This window comes from Mustela putorius, unplaced genomic scaffold (genome assembly GCF_011764305.1).
Source record: "Mustela putorius furo isolate JIRA1106 unplaced genomic scaffold, ASM1176430v1.1 tig00003869_pilon_pilon_pilon, whole genome shotgun sequence".
Lineage (NCBI taxonomy): Eukaryota > Metazoa > Chordata > Mammalia > Carnivora > Mustelidae > Mustela > Mustela putorius.
The window spans coordinates 1590983-1615431 of record NW_025422021.1 but is presented as its reverse complement, the minus strand read 5'-3'; the positions used below and the strand labels follow the sequence as shown (position 1 = coordinate 1615431).

Sequence of the window (24449 nt, the reverse complement as noted above, 5' to 3'; positions counted from 1 at the left end):
CTATGGGGCATCTGGATGGCTCAGTGGGTTAAAGCCACTGCCTTCAGTTCAGGTCATGATCTCGGGGTCCTGGGATCGAGCCCTGCATCTGGCTCTCTGCTCAGGGGGAGCCTGCTTCCTCCTCTCTCTCTGCCTGCCTCACTGCATACTTGTGATCTCTATCAAATAAATAAATAAATAAATAAATAAATAAGTCTTTAAAAAAACATTTTTTTTAACCTACATTATGGAGGTTAAAACCTACATTATGGAGGGTTATTTGCTTGACTCAGAGTCTACTGACTTAAATATTAGGCCCATCCGACAAATTTCTTCACAGAAGCATCTAGAATACTGTTGAACCAATTAGCTGGGTACTGTGGTCTCACCAAGTTGATACATAAAATTAACCACAACAGCTACTTACCCCTGAGCTGCTGCTTTTACTCAGGTTACAAAAAAAAAAAAAAAAAAACAAAAACAAAAACAAAAGAGAAGAAGAAAAAAAGTAGGGGAAAAAAAAAAAAAGGTCCTGAAACATCCACACCAGATTCATCGCAAGGAGTGAGGATTTGTCACCCTGGGCAGTGGGGAAGGGGGAGAGACTTACTTTTTTGGTAGTATCATTTTGCATTGCTTGTTTTTTTTTTTTTTAAGAATGCATTGGGATTAACAGTTATATTTCCAAATTAGTTTTGAGTCAAAATAACGCATATATATCGTTAGGATAAAATAATACTACAAAGCTAATGGGGAATTTCATAGGCTCTGTTCTAGCCCCCCACCCCCGCCCATTCCCGGTTCCCACAGACACTGACTTTTAACTCTTTCATTCTGGTTTTGAACTCTGTTTCCAATAGCACATTTATACTGCTATTTCTTGGCTTTCCAGTTTGAGACATTATCTCCTGACAGGATGTTCTGTCGTGGAACATGGAGTTTACCGTCACCCTCCTGCAGGCCCTTGGGTTTCCCTCATTTCATTCTCCCAGACCAGGTCACATTTGGCTTAACTATCTCTTCAGTGTTACAGTATTATGGCAGCTTAAGTCTTCCACAGCAAAGCACTATAATAGTGTGGTTTACTTTTCTATGTTCTCATGTTAACTCATTTTCAAACTGTTCGGTAGATCTCTAAAACTCTTTCTAGAATTTAGCACGTAGCTAACGGATCAGTTTCCATTCTCCCTTCAAAATCCACACTCCTGGACTCTGTCTTCCATTCCAGTCTGAATCATATACTACTTATCATTTAATAATTTCTTCCTCATTCATTTTATCTGAATTAGTTTTCTGGAACTCTTATTAATGGATATGGGAACTCCTCTCTTGTTTGTTTTGTTTTGTTATTTCTTCTCTGTTAATTTCAGGGTTTTTCTGTTTGTTTCTTTCTTTTTTCTTTTCTTAGAAATGTACTTGTTACCATTTAATGAACCTCCCTCCGTGGGGCTTCGAGCTACTGGGACACAGTGCATCCTCCCCTCCACACAAACACACACCCCTAATCTTCTCAGCTCTTCTACTCAAGAATGTGACCTTCATTACTACAGGCTGTTTGGGGAGCCACCTTTCCCCTAAAACTCTGCAGTAGCCTGATCACACCACCTCAGTGATAGGTGCAGCTCCAGTCTTGGTTTTGGCAGCATTTACCTGCATCTCTTTTCAGACTGAGGGCCACAGTTAATTAAGTTTGGCAGTTGGGCAGATGCTCTGGTTCCTCTTTCAGTGGTAATGACTCATACTGGCTTTTCCAAAGTAACTCTGGTGATAGTCATTGACGTTGACCCTGTGGTGATGCCCGCCACCAACATTACCCCGGCCTGCTTGGTGCTTCCTGTGTTTGCCAGTGAGTCCCTGGCTCACGTTGCCCTGACGTTTCCAGGTCTTCCTCAGTCAGAATGGCATGTCGGGATCCCAGAGGCAAAGCTGTTTTTATTTTCCGAGAGTCTTCCACATTACCTCCTGACTATTGTTGAATCTTTTATATCTGTTATATTTTTTAGTTTTCAGGAGCTCTTTATTACTCTCTGTATGTTCCTTTCTTTTTCTGGTATCCTTTTCATGAATGCACTGTCTTCTCTCTCTCCTTGCATTCTTCTTACTGCAGTGCTTACTGCCTTGTCCTGATTGTTCAAAACTCTACCATTCCTATTTATTTGCTTTTGTTTCTGTCTTTCACATCAGAAGCTTCCCTTAAATGCCTCGTGCTTCTTGACTGTTCATATTTAAGAGTCAGTCACTAAAAAGCTGATGGGTAATTTTTTCAGGTGTGGTTGTGCTTCTTGACAGTGTGGGTTTCACCAGAGGATGATCAGGATTTTCAATGGTTAAAAACTGGTGAAAGGGCCAGTATATGTAGGATTTTTCTTTTGGGTTTAGTTTACTAATTGAAAGAACCTTCCAGTTCAGTGCAGGAGGATAATCTTGCTTGCCAGCATCTGAGTACAGAGTGGAGTATGGTGATGTTGGGGGTGGGGTGAGGAGTGGACTATTGCTACTGTTGTTAGGCAAATACTTTATTTAGTATCCCTATTTTCCATAGATATCTCACCCTTTCTTTAGTTGTTGTTGTCCTGGATGCACTTATATGTATATATATATATATATAGACAATGAATTCTGTTACACTGAAAAGAAAAAAAAAAAGAAATCTCCAGGCCCAGAAGCCTTTATTTATTTATTTTTTTAAATTTTATTTTCAGTGTTCCAGAATTCATTGTTTATGCACCACACCCAGTGCTCCGTGCAATACGTGCCCTTCTTAATAACCACCACCAGATTCAATCAACCTCCCATCTTGCTCCCCACCAAAACCCTCAGTTTGTTTCTCAGAGTCCACATTCTCTCATGGTTCATCTCCCCCTCCAATTTCCCCCAGCTCCCCTTCTTCTCTCTATCTCCCCGTGTCCTCGGTGTTATTTCTTATACTCCACAAGTAAGCGAAACCATATGATAACTGGCTCTCTCTCTGCTTGAATTATTTCACTTAGCATAATCTCTTCCAGTCCCATTCATGTTGAAACAAAATTTGGGTATTCATCTTTTCTGATGGAAGCATAATACTCCATAGTATATATGGACCACATCATCTTTATTCATTCGTCCGTTTTAGGGCATCTTAGTTCTTTCCAGTTTGGTGACTGTGGCCGTTGCTGCTATGAACATTGGAGTAGAGATGGTCCTTCTTTTTTTTTTTTTAAGATTTTATTTATTTATTTGACAGACAGAGAGAGAGAGTGAGATCACAAGTAGGTAGTGGGGCAGGCAGAGAGAGAAGGGAAGCAGGCTCCCCACTGAGCAGAGAGCCCCATGCGGGGCTCGATCCCAGGACCCTGGAATCATGACCTGAGCTGAAGGCAGAGGCTTTAACCCACTGAGCCACCCAGACACCCTGAGATTGTCCTTCTTTTCACTACATCTGTATCTTTGGGGTAAATACCCAGTAGTGCAATTGCAGGGTCATAGGGTAACTCTATTTTTAATTTCTTAAGGAATCTCCACACTGTTTTCCAATGTGGCTGCACCAACTTGCATTCCCACCAGCAGTGTAAGAGGGTTCCCCTTTTTCCACATCCTCTCCAACAAATGTTGTTTACTGTCTTGTTGATTTTGGCCATTCTGACTGGTATAAGGTGGTATCTCAATGTGGTTTTGGTTTGAATCTCGCTGATGGCTAACGATGATGAACATTTTTTCATGTGTCTGTTAGCCATTTGTATGTCTTCTTTGTAGAAGTGTCTGTTCATGTCTTCTGCCTGTTTTTTGATGTGATTATCTGTTTTGTGTTGTTGAATTTGAGGAGTTCTTTATAGATCTTGGATATCAGTCCTTTGTGTGTACTATCATTTGCAAGTATCTTTTCCCATTCCGTGGGTTGCCTCTTTGTTGAGGCAGGAATCCATCAGAATCCTAGAGGAGAACATAGGCAGTCACCTCTTCGACACCGGCCACAGCAACTTTTTTCAAGATGTGTCTCCAAAGGCAAAGAAAACAAAAGTGAAAATGAACTTTTGGGACTTCATCAAGATCAGAAGCTTCTGCACAGCAAAGCAAACAGCAGAACAAAGAGGCAGCACAGATACCTTTACAAGAAAATTCTACTGAATGTGTAAAGAAAAAACTCATGCCAGTTCTATACAGTGTCTTCCAGAAAAGAGAAGATGAGGGAGTAATTCCAATTAGTTTATATAAAGCTAGTAATAACCTGATACTAAAACAGTGACAGGACAACAGCAACAACAACAAAACTACTGATGACTAACCTTTATGAATATAGACACAAAAATGCTTAACAATAAATATTAAATGAAACAGAAATATCTAAACAGAATTCATGACCAAATGGATTTCATTCCAGGTATGCAAGCCTGCTTCGATATATGAAAATCAGTCAGTATAGCCCACTATATTGACAAACTAAAGAAGAAAAAAAAATCACATCTTATCAATTGATGCAGAAAAAGCACTGGATGAAATGTAACAGCCATTCATGATTAAAAATCTCAGAAAAAGAGAAATAGAGAACTTCCTTAGCTTGATAAAGATAACCCATAAAATAACTACACTTAACATTATTAATGATGAAAGATTGAATGCTTTCCAAGAGCAAAGCAAGGATATCCACACATACCATTATTCAACTTATTCAGCTATTCAACTAGTTCAACTAGTTCCAGCCTGTACATTAAGACAAGAAAAGGAAATTTAAAAAGGAATGTAAGTTGGAAAAGAATAAAGCTGTCCATACTTGCAGATGGCATGGCTGTTCATGAGGAAAACCCAAGGAATCTACAAAAAAACTTCTAGAACTAATAAGTTTAGTAAGGTCCACAAGATATAAGACAAACATAAAAAAATAGATTTCTATGTACTGACAAATGAGACTATGGATATAGAAATTCAAAATATAGTATGTAAAACCACTCACAGGGGCACCTGGGTGGCTCAGTTGATAAGCATCTGCCTTCAGTTCAGTTCAGGTCATGATCCTAGGGTCCTGGGATTGGCCCCAAGTCGGGAGCCTGCTTTTCTCTCTCCCTCACGTGTTCCCCTTACTAGTGCTCTCTCTGGTTCTCTCTCAAAAAAATAAAATCTTAAAAAAATAAATAAATAAAATCACTCACAAAAAGAGAGAAACACATAAATCTAACCAAACACGGGGATCTGTCTGGTGAAAACTACACACTGATGGAAGAAATCAAAGATCCATATAAATGCAGAGCAACACCAATATTAACAGATTGGCAGACTTAATGAGCAAACGTCCAGTCTCTCCAAATTGATATTTGTGTTTTAACTCAATTATCGAAATCCCAGCAAGTAGCCATAAGAAATATTATTCTAGAATAAATATGGAAAAACAAAGGAACTAAAATATCTAAAACCATTTTATTTTATTTATTTATTTACTTGAGAGAGAGAAAGAGAATGAAAGAAAACATGAAAGGGGAGAAGTCAGAGAGAGAAGCAGGCTCACCACTGAGCAGGGAGCCCAATGTGGGACTTGATCCTGGTACTCTGGAATCATGACCTGAGCTGAAGTCAGTTGCTTAACCAGCTGAGATACCCAGGTGCCCCGAGTTAAAACCATTTTGGAAAAGGAGAATAAAGTGAGAGGAATTTGTGTACCCAATTTCAAGACATTATATAGCTATAGTAATCAAGACTGCAGTACTGGCTGAGGAACAGAACCTAGAAATAGATTCACAGAAATATGCCCAACTAGTTTTGGACAAATGGGCACAAACAGTTCAATGGAGGGAAGATAATGTTGTTAAAAAAATAAAGGATGCTAGAACAACTGAACATCTATCTGTAGGCCAAAAATTGAAATTTGAATTAAATATTTTTACAAAAAACACTTTACAGAAAAATTAAATTGGAGAATGTACTTAAGCCATAAACCTCTAAAACTTTATTTTTAGATATTTTATTTATTTGACAGACAGAGATCACAAGTAGGCAGAGAGAGAGGGAAGCAGGCTCCCCACTGAGCAGAGGGCCCGATGTGGGGCTCGATCCCAGGACCCTGAGATCATGACCCAACCTGGAGGCAGAGGCTTTAACCCACTGAGTCACCGAGGTACACCTAAAACTTATAGGTTAAAAAAATGCAAGAAAATTCGGAATATAGAGCTAGGCAAAGTGTTCTTTTTTAAAAAATATTTTATTTATTTATTTGACAGAGAGAAAGAGATCACAAGTAGGCAGAGAGACAGACAAGGGTGAGGGGAAAGCAGTCCCTCCCATTGAGCAGAGAGCCCGACGTGGGGCCCAATCTCAGGACCCGGAGATCATGACCTGAGATGAAGGCAGAGGCTTAGCCCACTGAGCCACCCAGGTGCCCAAGGCAAATTGTTCTTAAACTCGGCAGCAACATCCCAATCCTTAAATGGAATTAGATTTCATCAAAATTAAAAAATAAATCTTTCAATCTGGGAAAGACCCCTGCGAAGAGGATAAAAAGACAAGTACAGACTGAGAGAAAGTATTTACAAACATAACTGACAAATAACTGATACGTGGAATACATAAAGAACCCTCAAAAGTCAACGTTTAAAACAATCCAATATAAAAATGAACAGAAGGTGTGAAGAATCACTTCACTGAAGAGGATATACTAATGGCAAATGAGCACAGGAAAAGATGTTCCAGCTAGTTGGGAAATGCAAATTAAGACCACAGTGAGATGTCACTAGACACAGCAGTAGGTCAGCTAAAATAAAACAGTGACCATATCAGATGATGGCAAGGAGTCAGAGAAACTGAATCATGCTTGCATTGCTGGGGGGAATGTAAAATGGTACAGCCACTCTGGAAAGCATGTCGCATTTTGTTAACAAAACGCAAAAAAACAAGTGTGCAACTACAACACAACCCAACAATTGAACTCCTGGGTATTAATCCCAGCGAAAGGAAGAGTTATATTCATGCAAGAACTTGCACACACATAGTTAGAGAAATTTTATTGGTAATGGCCTCAAACTAGAAGCAACCTAGATGTCGTGCAGTGTGTTTTTAAACAAGCCATGGGCCATCCGTATGAAGGGAATATTACTTAGCAATTAAAAGGAATGAACTATGAGTATGGACAACAGCTTGGATGAATCTCCAGAGAATTGTGCCAAGTGAAAAGAACCAGTCTTCCAAAGTTACATAGTGTGTGATTCCATTTATATAACCTTCTTGAAATGATAAAATTAAGAAATCAAGGACAAATTAGTGGTTGCCAGGGGTTAAGAAGGTGGTGGGGGTTGGAGAGCCCTGGTTGTGGCCATGAAAGGGTAGCCTGAGTGGTGTTTTTCTTGACGAAAATATTCTCTATTTCAACTGTATGTCACTATCTTGATTGTGATTTTGTGCTACAGTTTTGCATTATGTTGCTATTAGGGGAAACTCTGTAAAGGGTACACAGAATCTCCTGTATTATTTCTCACAACTGCGCTTTAAGTATAAAAATCTCAAAATAAAAACGTGATTTTTTAAAAATTAAAAAACCATGTTAAAAAGAATATGTAAATTTAATGGAGAACTACATTTGTTATGTTGTTTTCAAGTGTCAGCACCTTGAGCAGTGATTTTTTTTTTTTTTTTGATGCATTTCTGTCCAAAAGCTTTGAGGCTGTACTAGACTGGTGAGAATGTCTCACTTTGTTGGATTGTTTCTTGAACACATCTTCTTCCTCCCCATACCTTTGCCTGAACAGAACCTGTCCCTTCTGATTATTGAATATTCTAAAACATTCAGTAATACTTTTCAGTATTTCACATGTTAGGTTTACAGAAGGCATTAATGCAGGTTATCTTTTACCTTCATGGGATATAGTACCTATTTCATGCCAAGTCCCAGAAACTATTTGTAGTTTAAAGTCTAAGTATTTTACATGTTTACTTATTTAAGAACTTTCTATAGAATTTAACACCTGCAAAAGTACCTGTATTAGAGTTCTCCAGAAAAACAGAAATAGGGCGCGCGCACATGTGTGTGTATGTTTGTAGGTAGGTACGTAGGTGTTTGTTTATTATAAGGAATTGATTCATTTGATTATGGAGGCTGAGAAGTCCAGGGCCTTGTGTAGTTACGGTGTGAAACTGCAGGGCTATGACCCAGGAGAGCCCAGGGTATAATATAACTGACCCCAGACCTCAGACGTGTACAGACTGAGATGGGCCACTGTGCTGAGAGGCCAAAACAACAGAAAGCCAGCAAACCGAGGCGATGGCTGACTGTTGTCCCAAAGAACCACCTGCCCTCTGCAGGAAATCCAAGCTGCTTTTATGTCTGAAGAAGGGGGAAAGAGGGAAGGGGTTGGAGTCAAAAGATGACTGATGTCAGTAGACATCTGAGGAAGGTCGTGCAACTTTGTCCTTGGTGATCTTTGCATGTGGGAGTCTGGTCTTGTCGTTCCTGTAAATCTTAACATGGTGTAGTCATTCCTGGATGTACTTCCTTTTCTCCTTGGGCAAGTTTGGTTTTGGGTAAAGAGTGGTTTTTTGCAAATCTCATCTGTAACATGACTCCATGTAGGGCTAAAAGGTTTTTAAACTAAAAGTCATAGCAGCAGAGGAAATAGGAGCAATGTGGAATCAGATATGCCAAGTTTCTCCCAGTAACTTGCATTCTGAATTTGGGTCTGGAGGCAGAAGGGTGATGTCCCAGCTCAAAGACAGGCACAGAAAATTCTTTGTTACTCAGCCTTTTATTCTATCAGGCCTTCAAGTGATTAGATGAGGGCCACCCTCGCTAGGAGTGTAATTTGCTTTACTCATTAATCGTATCTAGAAACACCCTCACAGACCTACACAGAATAATATTGAACCAAATATCTGGGTACCCCACAGCCCTGTCCAGTTGGCACATAAAATTAAGCTGATAGTGACCTTTCAAATCTAGTGAATACAATGAATATCAACAGAAGAGGCAAATCAAGAGTAGAAAGTTTTTAATGAGTCATGAAAGAAAAGTCCGGCATTCCGATGCATTTGCTTTTAGGAGGGCAGTGGGCGGAAGCAGCATGTCCTCTCCTCTCCCTGGCCTGTGCTGGGCTTCCTTCCTTTGGTGGTGCCATAAGCCCACCCTTCTCTCAGCCTGTGACCTCAGTTTCTCCAATCTCATCAAAACCTGTGATTTTTTCACTTTCTAAACCTAATTTCCAGCTTCCCCTGAGTACTCGGGATCTTCTCCAGGACTTCTTAGAGATTTTCTTTCTGTGAGGCAAACAAAATAATAAAAACAACAGAACTGCTAAGTCAGGAGCACAGAAATGATATGCATTCATGTGTCTATTTAACGAATGACTATTTTAACACAGCAACTTACCATGGACCTTATTCTTCTGCCAGTTACATCTACCTCTCTCTGCCGCTAAGGGCATCGTCCCATTGGGAAGATAATGGCTGACCTCAAAGAGCAGAGTTTTGGGGGGAGGTTGAGCTGAGTCCAAATGGGCCTGGTCTCAGTTCTCCCCTACTTAAGATTTCATACACCTTCCCTACTTCCCTATTTCCTAATCATTCGCCACTTTTCTACCTTAAGATGTCTGACGAGCCATTAGGGCTCCTGTAGCATAGCTTCCTAACCAGCCATGCAGTTCAGCCCAGAGCATGGAGGGCCCCAAACTTCCTGACTCTCCTGGCAAGAGTAGGCCTCAACTCGGGTTTGCAGAGCTTGTCAAACTGTGAGTGAGATGGTTGTAGTATTTCATTACTTGAATTTTATGCCCTTTACAAATAATTCCTCCCCTCTGAACTACAGTAGTCTTCTCCTTTTATAGAAGAAAACAGAAGCCAGTTTTTGTCACCGATATACTAAATTTACATTCACATTCAATGTGACAAATATTTCTCCAAATGAAAAATTTCACAGGTGGTTTCATTGATTTTTTTTTAAAAAGCCACGTGTAATAGTTTATTTTAATAATTTATTATTTTTGATGTTTAAAATTTATTTAGTTTTGAATGGGGAATATATTCACACGGTTTAAACTACAAAATATCTCCTTCCCACCTTGGTTTCCATTTCACCCAGTTCCCCTCTGTGGATGTAATTTTTCTGGCTTCTTTTCTGTCCTTCCAGAGAGACTATATACTCGTTAACGAAGGCCTGTATTTTTATACAAGTGGTAGTATTCAAAACACATTGTTCTACATGTTGCTTTCCCCCCACTTACCCAATACTTAAGAGATTGTTCCATAACAAGATAAAGATCTATTTTATTCTTTATGTCTGTGCCATAAGTTATATAAGCAACTCTACTGACCAACGGTGATGCTCTCACAAATAATTATATCATCTTAGGCCAGGATATCTGTAGGTTCTATAGTGTGGGACAATTCTCTAGAAATTCACCCACCTTTTTCCTTTTTTTTTTTTCTTAAACAGGCAGTTAAGTCAACCATAGAATTTCCATGTACTTGATAAATGCAAAAAGCAAAAATGGTTTTTTAAACTATGTTTTAACTTTAGCTGGTAACATTCTATGAATTTTATGAAGAAGTAGATCATAAGACCTAGAAATTTTATGTGTATTTGTTTTTCTTTTTTCTTTCCTTTTTACTTTTTATATTCTCTTGTCTCTTTTTCTTTTTCTCCTCCTTTTCTTCTTTTCTCACTCCTTCCTTCCTTCCTTCCCTCCCTCTCCTCTTCCTTTATTTCTCCCTTTCATTTTAAAATATCCCAACAGTTACTGTTTGGTTTTTATTAATGGGCCAATTGAGAGCTATGTAACCACTAGGTGGTGGTACGAGAACATAGGGAAAAGTATTTTCGTAAACAGACATGGAATTAGTTTTGATTTCCTGCTCAGTTTTTAAATTGCTATACACTTGGGCCCTTAAATGCCTCCTAAGGGATGTCATTGTGATTGCTGTTTAGCAGTTGAGCCGACATAAAATTGATGTTGAGCTTTACAACAGCTGTTCTGGACCACTTTATGTTGATGTTGAGACTTCTTAAAAATGCTCATTGCTTGAAAATGTTAACTCTTCCGTAGGAATCTGTTAAGTTTTCTGAGTGATTTGAAGGGCTTGCTTATATTTCTGACTGATTTACACATCTTACAATGTTACAGTGGAGACTACTTAGAATTTATAATCCTGCTTTATTTAGCTGACTGAATTTTCAGTAAAGAAATGACAGTTTCCTAGCTACTTCCTATGGAAACGACAAAAGGCATCTGCTTACTATGGTTTTACCCTATTGATGGCAATCTGGTGTTTTATTCAACCTCGCAACATTGATCTTCATCTAAATGAGTTAAACATGTATTTAAAATGATTTCAGAATTTGATATAGAAGTGTCTTCTGTGTGCAGGTTAGCTTAATTAATTTTTGAAAGTCTACCTCGTTCCTTTTAACTAACTGAACCACCCAGGCACCCCTCTGCCATGTTGCTTTTAATATTCTGAATCTCTGCTTAGAAATTTTGGATTGGTTAGCTCCCCTTAAATCACACACACACAAAGGAAACCAGCATAAATACCGAAGATCTCTGCTTCCATTGATGTCATCTGATCGTTTGCATATAGCTTCTGCTGAAATTCTGTATCACAGATTCAGTACCAAGGTGTGGTTGCAGCTACCTGGGAACATTCTGCTTGGAAGCTGGCACGTGGATGCCCTCATCCTGTTTGGGTCCCTGTTGGTTCAAAGAGCTAGATAGACAATGGCTCCCCTCAGTCACAGTGTATCTTGTCAAGTGGCAAATCCTCATCTTCCCCGGAAGTAACCTTCTAACAAAGTTCCTACAGACTTGTTTTGATGGGCTGGCTGTTTTTGGATGAGCGTCGAGGCCCATCACCTCATTTCCATAGCTGTGGATAGTTGTACATACCAGTTTTACTAGAGCTTGCTGGGTTAGCCAATGAAGAAGCAAACATTTTAGCTCAATTATCTCACAGGTTTTGATGATAATAGTGCTCTCTTGCCATTTAACACGTGCGGTCTTCCTAATGAAGTTCTATGATCTGGTATCCAATCGTGGTCTATTAGAACATTACACCAGAAGCTTCATGTAAGGCATTTGGGGTTTAACTAAAAGGAAAAATGGCTTCTTAGTACCTGTTAGCACATTAGGGGGAAAAAAAAAGAAAATCACGGAGTCCAATTTAGTGGAAGAGCACTAATTTTAAAGAAGCCTCCCTTAGATAATGAAAGTGTTACCACATTGTTCGAGGAAATAAAATCAACTACGGCCGATTCCGTGGTTTTATTAGGAAAGACAGCCCATTCTGTGATCTGTAATGTTTAAATCAATTGAACGATCCTGAAGTCTCTCCCCTGAAATGGCTATGACACAGCTTGCAACCTTTTGTTCAAGAGATTAAGTTTGCATCTCCTCACATTATCTCCTTGTAATTGGAAAACTTTCATTTTGACAGAGAAAATGTGCCAGTATCCCTGTGAGCTTTGCCACAAGCCAATGCAGAATGCCATCTGGAGGGTGCACACCCAGGCCCCACAACTGCCTCCTGTCGGGTTATATCTGGAACTTTGCAACAGAACAACTAATAGCATCTTAAGCTCCATTTGTCTAGCTCGCTAGTGCTCTTGGCAGAGGTCATAACCAGCAGTGGCTTTGCTGATTTGCTGCATCAAATGTAATTAGGTTAAAGCACTCACTGACAGAGGGCTCTGATAATGGCATTGAAGCCTCAGGCTTCAATTTACCCATTGTGTCCAATTGAAGTTCAGATCAACAAAAAGACATACCAGTTTCATCACTGGGACAACAGAACTTAATAATTTTTAAAGATGCTTATTTGAGACAACAAAGTATTTTTGGTTTTTGTTTTTGGTTTTTTTGGACTTTGTAATTGTTTTCTTTCTTTCTTTCTTTTCTTTTCTTTCTTTCTTTCTTTTTTTTTTTCCTGTTTCTTTTATTTTTTAGTCACTGGCTTCCAGTGAAGTGGTTGGTCTTTCCTTCAAGGAAAGACCATATCATCTGGATACAAGCCATTTGTCCCTTATAAACCTTACCTTTGAGTCCATGATGGAAAATGATAAGCCATTTTTTCAAGTTCTTTCGAACAACTTTGAACTCTGTGAAACTCAGCAGTTTCATACTCGTAAGGGGAGAGGTAACGTTATTACTGGGCCTTTAACTCTTGCTTAGTGGAAAACTCCCAACAGTGTCAGAAGCCTCTTTATGAATGAGTCAGTTTCAGGTTCTGAGTAAGTTGGAGAAACCATTCCTCGGGGTTAAAGTTAGGGCAAGGCTGGGCCCAGAGCATAAGATAGGCTTTAGCTGCTATTAAGAGCCATAAGGAAACTACGAAAGTTTTCTGTTTACCGCAGAGAAGGAACAGTTCAGGAGAAGTATGGTTGATCGGTTTCATGCATAAATGTTGTCAAACAAATGACCAGGGACAAACAAGGACTAACACAAGACCAACAAGTCTTGTATTAGGGAGATTTTTGGGCCTGGTCTCAGCAGGAGGGTCGGATTTCCCTGGAATGGTCCTGCTCAGGATCTGGTTGAGGCTCTTTGAAGAACTTAGCAGAGGAGTTAAGTATGATGTCATATGCAAAATAATTGTGATATGTGAAATGCCTTTTTAAAATCCACTTCTAAATTTCCTCTCACTTTTATGGGTTCTTGACTATACCTCTGATACTAGATCTTAGAAAAAAATCACTCTGAAATTTCCAGGGGGTGGCAGTCATTTCTGTGGACTTTGTACCATGTTGTGGAAGCTGCCTTAGTTGGAGCTTTCCAGGTAGGCTGCTTTTGATAAAAGCAGTAGGCATATGTGAGAATGAGGTTAAGTAAGTGTTTATTTGAGGATTTAATATCGCATACACTCTAGGAGTAAAGCAATTATCATGCTGTTAATTTCATATTCATGTATGGCTTATTTATTTGTTGTTTACCTCTCTGCATAATGAAAATGCCATAGAAATCTGCTTCTTCTGGCGCTCTAATTTTAAATGAAGCTAAATGTCATGTATAATTTTAAGTTACAGATTTCTAATTCCATTCTATTTTAAATACTCTATGAGAAGCTCCTTTGTTCTTCCAGAATCCTTTTTAAGAAGAATTAAAGCATAATTATCTAAGTAATTATAGAATAGGTAATTAATAGATTAAAGGATGAATCTGAGGCAGTATAGGCAAATTGTGAGTCATATAGCTGTCTGCGCCTTTAAGTGCATGCGTGCATGTATGTGTATTTCCAAGATTCAAGACCTTAATTACTTTTCTGACAAATATAATGTAGTCAGAAAATAATAATACACTGCCTCAACTGAGAAGCTCTTTGTGTCTGGCCTACTTGTAATCTGGTGGCAGTCAATGTTTGGTGAAATGCTTTGGAAACCTCCAGGGTAAGGCTGTTGTCATCTGTTTACCTGACATGATATTTTTAAGATCCAGTCACTGGAAGAATTCTAAGTTCATCTTCTGGGAATGTAAATAAAAAAGGAAAGGGAAGGGGAAGGAAGGGGAAAGGAAAGGGGGAAGGAAAGAAAGCAAAGAAATCCACGTCAAGTGCATTTGAAGTCCCTCTTGAGTCTGTGAATCCACTGAAGTTACATGCCTCAGATTCAGCTCCCTGAGCTGTCCTGCTCTTCTCCGCCTTATACGAGATGCATATGGGGAAACAGAGTGGTGTGCCATCCAAGTTCTTCTAAGTATTTTATTAATTGGGCAAGCATCATCATGGGCCACCATATGCATAGATAAGGTCCCTCCCTACCCCTGGGTGGCTGTAGCTGTAGGCTGATTGAGAAGAGAACGTACAGATGTGAAATATTGAATAAATAATACTGCAAGTCAGTATACATTTAAATACTCCAAAGGCAGAAATTGTTGAGGAGATTCATTTCTGAAAACCCTTAACACAGTCTGCAAAGCTTGGTATGTGCCAGTTGTTCAATTTCCATTGTTATTTACAAAAGTGAAGCTTTGAATTAAGAAAAAAAATGCACCATCTGCCTACCCATGTAATAATGCTTGGTTTTATTCCCAAGCATATCAACCACTGGCTTGGCATTTTAACTAACTGAAGCACTTTTCTCATTAGAGTGTGTCTGTGTCTACAAAGGGCCTTTTCTCCTGGTTGCTCATTTCTGTATTTTTGCCCCCTTACTCTGCGTTTTGCTGGACTCGAAGCCTTCTCTGTATTATATAGCAAGCTTGTCAAATGACCTCTGCATTCCAGGGTCCTCATGTGCAGGCTACACCTGATGCCTCTCTTTGGCCAGTTACTTATTCCATCAATTTCTTTTTATCAACTGACTGTATAATCTGTATTATACTGAGTGCCTGTTTTCTGTGGACACACAGGGCATATACAGCCCTTGAAGGACACAAAGAAGTACCCTGTGATACCACCCCTTGACTAAATTTCAGCTGAAGGAAAAATATATATAAAAATATTCCATTTTAAGCAGAATTTTCTGAGTGCCAGAGTGAATGTTACACACTTATTCATTTAGTCAATCATTGACTCAACAAATATTTATTGAGTGTTGTGATGTGTCAAGTACAGTGTGATTCACTGGAGAAATAAACATGAATAAATCATACATGGTGCCTGTCTGCTCTTCTTAGAGGAAGTAGATACCCTCGTAGGAAAGAATTTTTTTACTCAAAGCATAGCCACAGATCCTCAGCTCAGGCATCCCCCAGCGGCTGGTGAGAAATGCAAGATCTCAGGCCCAGTCCAGATCTATTGAATCCAGATCTGCATTTTAACCAGATGCCCAAGTGGCTTGAAATTAAGTTTTAAAAGCACTGGCTACAAGGAGTGTAGAATGCTCTGTACAGGAGTTGAAATAAAAAGGCATCACCAAGTCTTACTAAAAGAGGAAGGAAGGCAAATTGAGGCAGGTTAGGTCCTTTTCTCACTCTTGTATCAGAATATCAGACCGGTGACTTTGTAATATAATATATATTAAATACATAATAAACAACAGAAGTTTATTTTACACAGTTCTGGAAGCTGGGATTCCAAGATCAAGACACCGGGAGGTATGGTGACTGATGTGGGCTTGATCCTGGTTCATAGACCTCTGTTGTCTCTGTAACCTCACAGGGCAAAAGGAGCAATGGGACTCTCTGGGGTCTCTTTATAAGGGCACTAATCCCATTCATGAGGGGTCTTCTTGCATGACCTCATCACCTCTCGAAGACCCTCTCTTCTAATACCATCACACTAGGGAATAGGTTTCAATATCAATTTTGAGGGGACATAAACATTCTGTGATGCCAGAGGGGAATAGATATAATCTGAATACGATTAAAGAAGTGAAGTTTTGGAAGCTAGCTCTTTCATGATCCTGCAATTTGTGATGATCCACAGAGAATAGAGATTGATTACATGATAATAGGAAATTCAAAACTGGGAGGGAGGAGAATGGTTTAGATTCTAGACACCAGAAGTAGGGATGGGTTGCCAATGGTGATGCAGTCCCTGGTAGTAGGAGTTTCTTATCCAGATCCTGTGGCGGTAACTGTTAATACTCTAAAAGGTGACTTTTAAATTAATTTTTTTGGCCTGATGTTTTTGAATCCCATAATTATAGTGTTAGTTAATAAGTGGATACAAATCAAGGTATAGCATTTTATTTTTTTATTTTTTTAAAGATTTTATTTATTTATTTGACAGACAGGATCACAAGTAGGCAGAGAGGCAGGAAGAGAGAGAGAAGGGAAGCAGGCTTCCCACTGAGCAGAGAGACTGATGTGGGGCTCCATCCCAGGACCCTGGGATCATGACCTGAGCCGAAGGCAGAGACTGAACCCACTGAGCCACTGAGGCGCCCCGGTATAGTATTTTATATATACCAATTTTTCTAAAACACATCTAATTTAGTTGACCTTAGGTATGGGAGAAAAAGGAGGTATTGGGATCAGTAGTCTTTCTTCTAAATTAATGGAAGGTGTTATTCAGGGGGAAAAGACTGTTTACATTTTTACATAGAGGTCTATCTTTATAATCAAGCGAGGTCTTCCACAAGAGAATGAGAAAATGAATTTTATCTGTAATGCCTTTATCTACTTCAGTCATCCTTCCTTTTACGTGCCCCACCCACCCACCCAAACTCTCTCGTCTTTAACACATGAGAAAATGAAGATAGCATTATGGCAAAGGCCAATAAGGGTAATACAGGGAGGGACTGATGACCAAACCAAGTACACCTTTTTGAACTACACTGTGCCACATGGTTTCTGCCCTCATGTACGGTCTGTCCTCTACACAGGGACCCTTCCATTATCAGTTTTGTAAGAATTTGAGGGGCTGACTCCAGTCAACCCTGTGACAGTCAAAAAACTTTACATTTGCTTATCGGATTCTTAAGACCACCTCAGCAGATCATTTTGTTTCTGAGATGTTTGAAAATGACATCCATATCTCATGTTTTATGGACATCTGTTAGTGTGGCATTCCATGTGCTTTACACACATGACTTTTCTGCACACAAACCTGATCTGACAGGGAGAAGCCTGCAGCTCTCCAATAAATGGCTGACTCAATCAGTGAGACGTAGAGCCTAGAGCAGCATGCCGGACAGAGTTGACCTTACAAAAAGCTCAGAGAACGCTGTCTGAGAATTTTCAGGGCTGTTGTTTGAAATGTATCAGCAGAATGGTGAGAAGATATTCTTTACTCTGAGTAGAATGTCTCAAAACAACTTTAGCCACAAACACAGGAAGCTGGAGAAGTAAATGTGACTATGTAGGGGTTTGGAAGAAGAGTTTTTAAATGGAGGTAAGGTCCATAGGTGACAGTTTTGTAGCAAATTGCAAGATTAATTGATCTAATAATTTGTAATAGTATCTTCAAAGTGGAATTATTTTATTGTAATTTATAAAGATTTATTTATTTATTTATTTATCAGAGAGAGAGGGGGGCAGAGAGCAAGCACAGGCAGACAGAGAGGCAGGCAGAGGCAGAGGGAGAAGCCGGTTCCCTGCCGAGCAAGGAGCCCGATGTGGGACTCGATCCCAGGACGCTGGGATCATGACCTGAGCCGAAGGCAGCCGCTCAACCAACTGAGCCACCCAGGCGTCCCATATTTTATTGTAATTTAGATAGACTCTGTTTTGGGGTGAACACTCTCTACATAGCCATAGAAATGTCCCCTCATCAAATGAATTAGTAGCTATATTGAACATTAGTAAATAGTTAGTGTTTAAAGGCCAATAATACGTGTCATAATCTTGAGTTCCATAGAAGGCATGTTGCACTACAAATATGAGCTATGTGGTGGGTGAGTATTTTGCTGGTGGCTGTTCTTTGATATTTAAGGTAGATTAAGATGGTTATTTTACTTACGAAGATCATCTGGAGCCATATATGAAAATTACTTAGGTTGTCAATTTCTAACAAACTGTCTTAAGTCAAAAGAAAGATAGAAGGAAGGGTGAATGAAAGGAAGGAAAGAGAAGGGAAGGAAAAAAGATAATGTAACTATGAAGAACAATTTTATACTTATGTATGAAAATTCTCGCTCATTTCCAAATGGTAGTGGCATTGGCCTCACAATTCATTCCAAAGAGACTGTGATGGCAGCAAACAGTTGAATATACCTCTTTCAGTGCATTTGTCGAAAATAGGTTTCATTGTTTATCAGTCAGATTTAATGAATATGAATTACTTAATTTTAGCAAGCATTCAATTATAATTTTTATAATGACAGCCAACTAAATATACACGTGAACTATATCTATCATTACTGATAACAGAAGTTCTAAGGTAGATTTTTTTATGTATGAGAACAAGAATTTACAACACTTTGTGTAATTGGAAAGTACAGAGCAAGTGAGAATATTTTTTTTAATTCCTCAAAGAATCACTGCATTTTATGAAGTAATTCATTTAAATCAACAAATATAATATCATCTCTGAAAATATGAAGGTAGGGTCCATTCTTTGCTAACAGAAACTCTGAGGCCATATTTTTTCCCTGTCTATACTGGACATCCTTTGGCTGAGTCTGTCAGCTCTGTATTTTATCTGTCTTAATGCTAATATTTGGTGTCAAGCTTCTTTCCCACCATGTCAAAGTCCCACCAGTGAGAATGACTCAAAATAGCTTTCCCAGTCAAGGAGAATCAAAACACAACAGAACAAAAAACTGGGTGCTGATAGAAAGGCTGCATTGCGACTGGCTGTTGGAGTTCAGCCAGTGAAAGAGAAAAATGTGGTAGCAAAAGTGGCACCATGTGAATGATTATTGGTGGAAAAAATGTCACACATCATGTGGCCTCTGTCTGTTAATTTAATGTGATGCACTTGAGTGTAAAAATAATGGGCTCTGTCAGCCTTATTAATTATCTATGCTTGTTCTGGAAGTCGGGATTGTGAAATGCCTCCGAACCACCTGATGTAATGGGCCATTTTTGACCTTTCCATGCAAGCCTCTGCATCATGAGCAGTTGCAATCCCAATGGCTACCTCATCTGCAGTTAGGGATGTGGTACTGAGCGGGACTCACATAATAGCAATATTGGTCACAAGGTGATGGAATAATCAATCTTTCTATAGTGGATTTCTTTAGCCTGGTGTGACAAATTTCCTACTTAATGATACCATTCTGATGCTGGGGGCACTTCTTGAGCTCAGGCCGCCTCTGTTTGTCCATTATAGTTTAAATATACGGCATTTATTTTAATGGTAGAAGCAAATTAGTCTGTTATAATTCCTCGTGCACTTCTTTGGTGTATTCTTTAATATGGCCCTCAGAAAGCTGGGAGACAAGCTAGCCAGACAGCGCTCTCACCCTGGGAACTACTAATACTTTCATGTCTGAGAATTTACTAATGGGACATTTTAGGAGGGAAATGTGTGTGGATGAGAAGCTGTGAAGAAAGAGCTGGCCGCAGAGGGCCATTGTTTCTTTCATTCTTCAAGCAAGCTGATCTATTTTGGTGTGTGTGTGTGTGTGTGTGTGTGTGTGTGTGTATATATATATATATATATATATATATATACACATTTACACTATGAACTGCTGAAGGATAAAGAACATGTCTCTTCTTTTCTGTCCTGGATCTTGATACCATGTTAAGTACCCAATGGCTTTGTAATATGTGTTTGTGAGGGGATCGGTGTTCTAGTGAAAATATGTGAAGTTTGAGATGATGATGATGTTGATGATTTATTAAATAGACTTTAGGATCTGATCTAGCCCTATAGATTTTAATGTTATGTTGACCTTTCTTACAAAGTTTAGGGGAACATTTTATTGCTAATCTTTTCTGCAGCTATCATGTATCTTGTACTTAAGCAATAGAGTCTTAGATCATTCAGGAAGGAAAAGATCATTATGAAGGGATAAATTTGGAAACTTGATATCAAATATTCAGGTCTGCATGCTATATAAGAATTGTGAAACATTCTAATTAGTGAAAACAATTATTTATATGGTTTCTTCTCATAACTAGATTGATAAACAGATTTGGTTATGCCACCTAAATGTATGTCTCACTAACATGGAATAATTAGACAATGTACACCAACAAAACTTTTCCCTTTACTCTTTAACTGTGAAAGCTAATTGTTCAGCTTAAGTCATGGGATATTGAGGGAGTCATTTAACACACCTGAATTTTGATTTTTATTGTATAGAATAAGGGAGTTATGTTTTATGATCTCTAAGGCCATTTTTAGCTCTGAAAGGATTTGGCTCTGTGATTTTGTGTGTTTCTGAGTATGCCGTAAGTGAATGATACTACACTATTTACACCAGGGAAAGAATCATCTTCAGCTATCTGAAATGGCTCTTTTTAGTCAGTTATTCTAGATTATATAACCTATTCATTTTCTTTATAGCTTTTACCACAGCCTATAATTATCTTGTTTATTTGTTTATTCTCCTGTTTGGGGTTTGCCTCTCCATGAGGCTGGAAACTCTCTTGTTCACATATTGATACCCATTGCTTAGAAAAACTAGTGCCTGCCACATGAGGAGTTCAAGAAATATTTGCTGAATGAATGAATGAGTACATGAATTCAGCCCTGTCCCCATAGTACAGCCTCTTTACCCTTTAAAACAACTTTGCTTGAAGTTCAGTGGAATAAAGATGTGGTTGAAACTACCATTTATGTAAAATAATTACTTGAGGATATGATTGAATGTTTTGCTATACACACACACACACACATACATACCATCTACATTTTATTTATTTATGGCTTATCACTTTAGCTATTCAAAAGTGGGATTTTCATCGGTAAGTTGTTTGTGTGTTTTGTGTTTTTAGCAAATAACTTTAATTAGTCATTTTGTTCCTAAAATTTATGATTAATTAGCTGTCATACCTGAATACATGATAATGTCTAGGTACATTTTTGGATGATGTAAATAAATTTGCCTGTTGGGGGCATGCATTTTCATGTGCAAGAGGAATTTTTAGCACCACGAAATGTGAATGGTAGATTTTAGAATTCATCGTGGAAAGTAGTACATCTTGTAATCTACTAACAAGCTATTAGAACATCACCTGTTCTTCCATACTTCAATTATGTAATCTCTCATAACGTGAAAACGTTGGAAAACCTTACCATTTATCCTCATGAACTGGCTGAATTACTCCTTGCTTCAACATATGTTCAAGTTAAGGTCAATGTGGGTGCTGTTTTCTGAGCTGTGAATTTGTGGCAAAGGTAGACCTTTCTTTGTGATACATTATGGGCCTTACCTCCTAGGGCAGTGAATCCTTTCAAATGAGAAAAAAAAATGTCAATTATGTTAGGATACAGGATTCTAACAACAATGACAATAGAGTTTATTACTACCCTTATAGGACTCTATAATCACTCTCTTTTGAACAGTTAAATGGAGCATTATCTTTCATTGTCCTTGTTTATACACAACATGAAATAGTTTTTCTCACAATGTTCATTTAATCTATGAACTAACATTTTTTCCTTATGGAAGATCTGTCAGATTTTGATAAAAATGTATTTATGACAGTTTATTGGAGACAAACATTTGCAGCCTCTGATTATGATTCGCCCCCTCAGTAGATCTGGGAACCATTCCCCACAAGTAGAGCTAAACCCATGTGGGTTTCATAAGCACACTTGAGATTAGAAATTCTTCAGGAGGTAAGAACAAACCCAGCTGACATTCTAAGGAACACAGATTTTGGTGGTATGGTCGGGAAAAAAGAGGGAAAATTATTTGCACTTTTTTTTGCCTGTAAGACCTTTGCTGTGCCTCAGCCACTGTGGGCAAACATGCTCATCAGTACATCCTTGCTGTGTAGCAGGAGTCAAACAAGAGACTTTCATCACAAACTTCAGCCAGTATCACACATGAGTGTATATGTATTCCCATGGACTTGGATTTTGACAATTCTGGAACGGCAACTCATTGCATATTAATTAAGTACAACTGGTTCTGAATTGTCTTTAGAAAGGTGCAAATTATGGCTTCAAAGTGACCCGATAGAGTGCAAATGAACGTTAGCACAACATTTCTAAAATAGAATCGTTTTAAATATACATATATAGATGTGAATTCCGAGTCCGTCTACTTCATTTTTTGGTCGGGAGTTTACTGCCTTAAAATGGGAAATAAATGTGTGAATGCTATCAAGGGTGTGAAATCCTCCATTTGTATAGACTGGAAACTTGGTAATAATTATGAATCTAGAAATAGCAGAAATTATACAAAAGTTTAGCAACATTTTAATTTTAAATGCAAGTATTTCAGAGGAAGAGTTTAAATCTGCTTGGAGAGCTTTTCTTGCAGTCTTTGATACTAAAAAGTTAGGGATTTCCAACCAGCTTTTATAAATGCTAATTTTCTTGTAATTTTTAAACAGAAAATTGCCTTGACTAATCTCTTTTCTTTCAAAAGCTGCTTATTCTAAGTGTGTCTGAATCTGATAAACTCAGGAGCCCCGACTTAACCTAACCTAAATGAAACTTAACCTTTTCTCCCTTCTCACATGAGTGGACAATGGGTCTCAGCTGCACAGAGCATTAGAGAAGCTTGCCCAGTCTCTAGGCCAGCTGGAAGGCCAGGCTTCCCTGCTTTTCAGCCAAATAGATGCTGGCGCTGAGTTACCCTAGGGCAGAGGTTTAACACAGTTTGAATGAAGCTTGGATTTCGAAGTATCCATCCCTTTAGGTTGATGTCACTGGGAGTCCAAGACTCCTCTTTCATTAACTGGCCTCTCACATCGATGGCAATAGTGACACAAAACAGCCAACCACTAAAACAGTTGGTTCTCTTTTATTATTTGTAATTTTGTCTATTTGCATGAGAGCCTGGCAGCATATGGCCTGATGAATTAAAAAAAACAAAACCCTGTAAAGTCTCATCTACGGGCCAGAGCCTCCAGCTCATGGCACTAGCAGGGGCCAGTGGTGCTCCACCTGCCACTTGTCTGGAGGGTGAGGGCATAAACTGATGACCTACTAGGTTTCCGCCGCCAAATAGCACTCGGCTGATGCCATGATTTAATTCCTAACAGTACTGTCACAAATGGCTAGAAGTGGCAACACCCACTGTTTCCGTGGTAAATCCGATTGGCAAGCTACCTGCTCTTTGCCCTACCTAGTATTCTATGCTAATTATGTCCTATCAGGTTAACAGCAATAGAGGAGCAGAAATGTTTCTAACCCAATGCACACAAGTCAGTTTTGAGGAAGAGAACGTAGGGATGTAGGGATGCATGTTTACATTTTCATACCCTGCTAAAGGGATGAGCAGCAAACCAGGGGAAAAGAAATCTTTGCAATGCATCTGTTTACTCTTTTTTACACACTTGGTCATTTCAAAGTCAAAAATTTATATAGATCTTACATGTTGGTTTTTCTGAATTAGCCATTTTCTTCAGCTGTCAAGTTGCATCAAAGGAATATATTTTATGGTTTCTTCTGAGAACTGAACATTTCTTTGTCTGAAACAAGGAAATTAAAATTATTTGGATTCCTACTTCAGAGTTAAAACAAATTGCAAACCTTATTGTTTCCTTAATATTGTATGTATGTGATCCTATAATGTCAAACAAACCATATACACATAGAAACAATGTACAGACTTTCACTAATTTGTTATGAAGGTCAAAAAAAGTCATCTTGAAAGCCAAAGTCCATTTGCTAACCCATTTTGATGTAGTTTAGAAATCCTTTATTTCTCCTGCATTTTAAGATTACTAAATACATGCGTACTAAAGATGTGTGAGTCAGAATTGCCAGCGATCAAAGAAAGGAAGAGGTAATTTGGGGGGAAAAGCTTCTATGATCTTTCGGGTCAGGTCATAATCCCAGGGTCCTGGGATGGAGCCCTGCGTCGGGCTCTCTGCTTGGTGGGGAGACTGCTTCTTCCTCTCTCTCTGCCTGCCTCTCTGCCTACTTGTGATTTCTGTCTGTCGAATACATAAATAAAATCTTTAAAAGAAAAATTGGAAAGAGATGAGATATTAAGCTTGGTCCCTTCTTTATGGACCCAATTAAGGAAAGACTAGAGATACACTCAAATGTTCAGCCATATTCTATTTAGAAAAACA

General features: G+C 38.7%; 1 pseudogene; it reads right to left on the bottom strand.

Moving 5' to 3' along the window:
• Positions 1 to 1398: 1398 nt before the first annotated feature.
• On the bottom strand, positions 1399 to 1884 carry LOC101670404 (annotated as a pseudogene).
• Positions 1885 to 24449: the final 22565 nt, after the last annotated feature.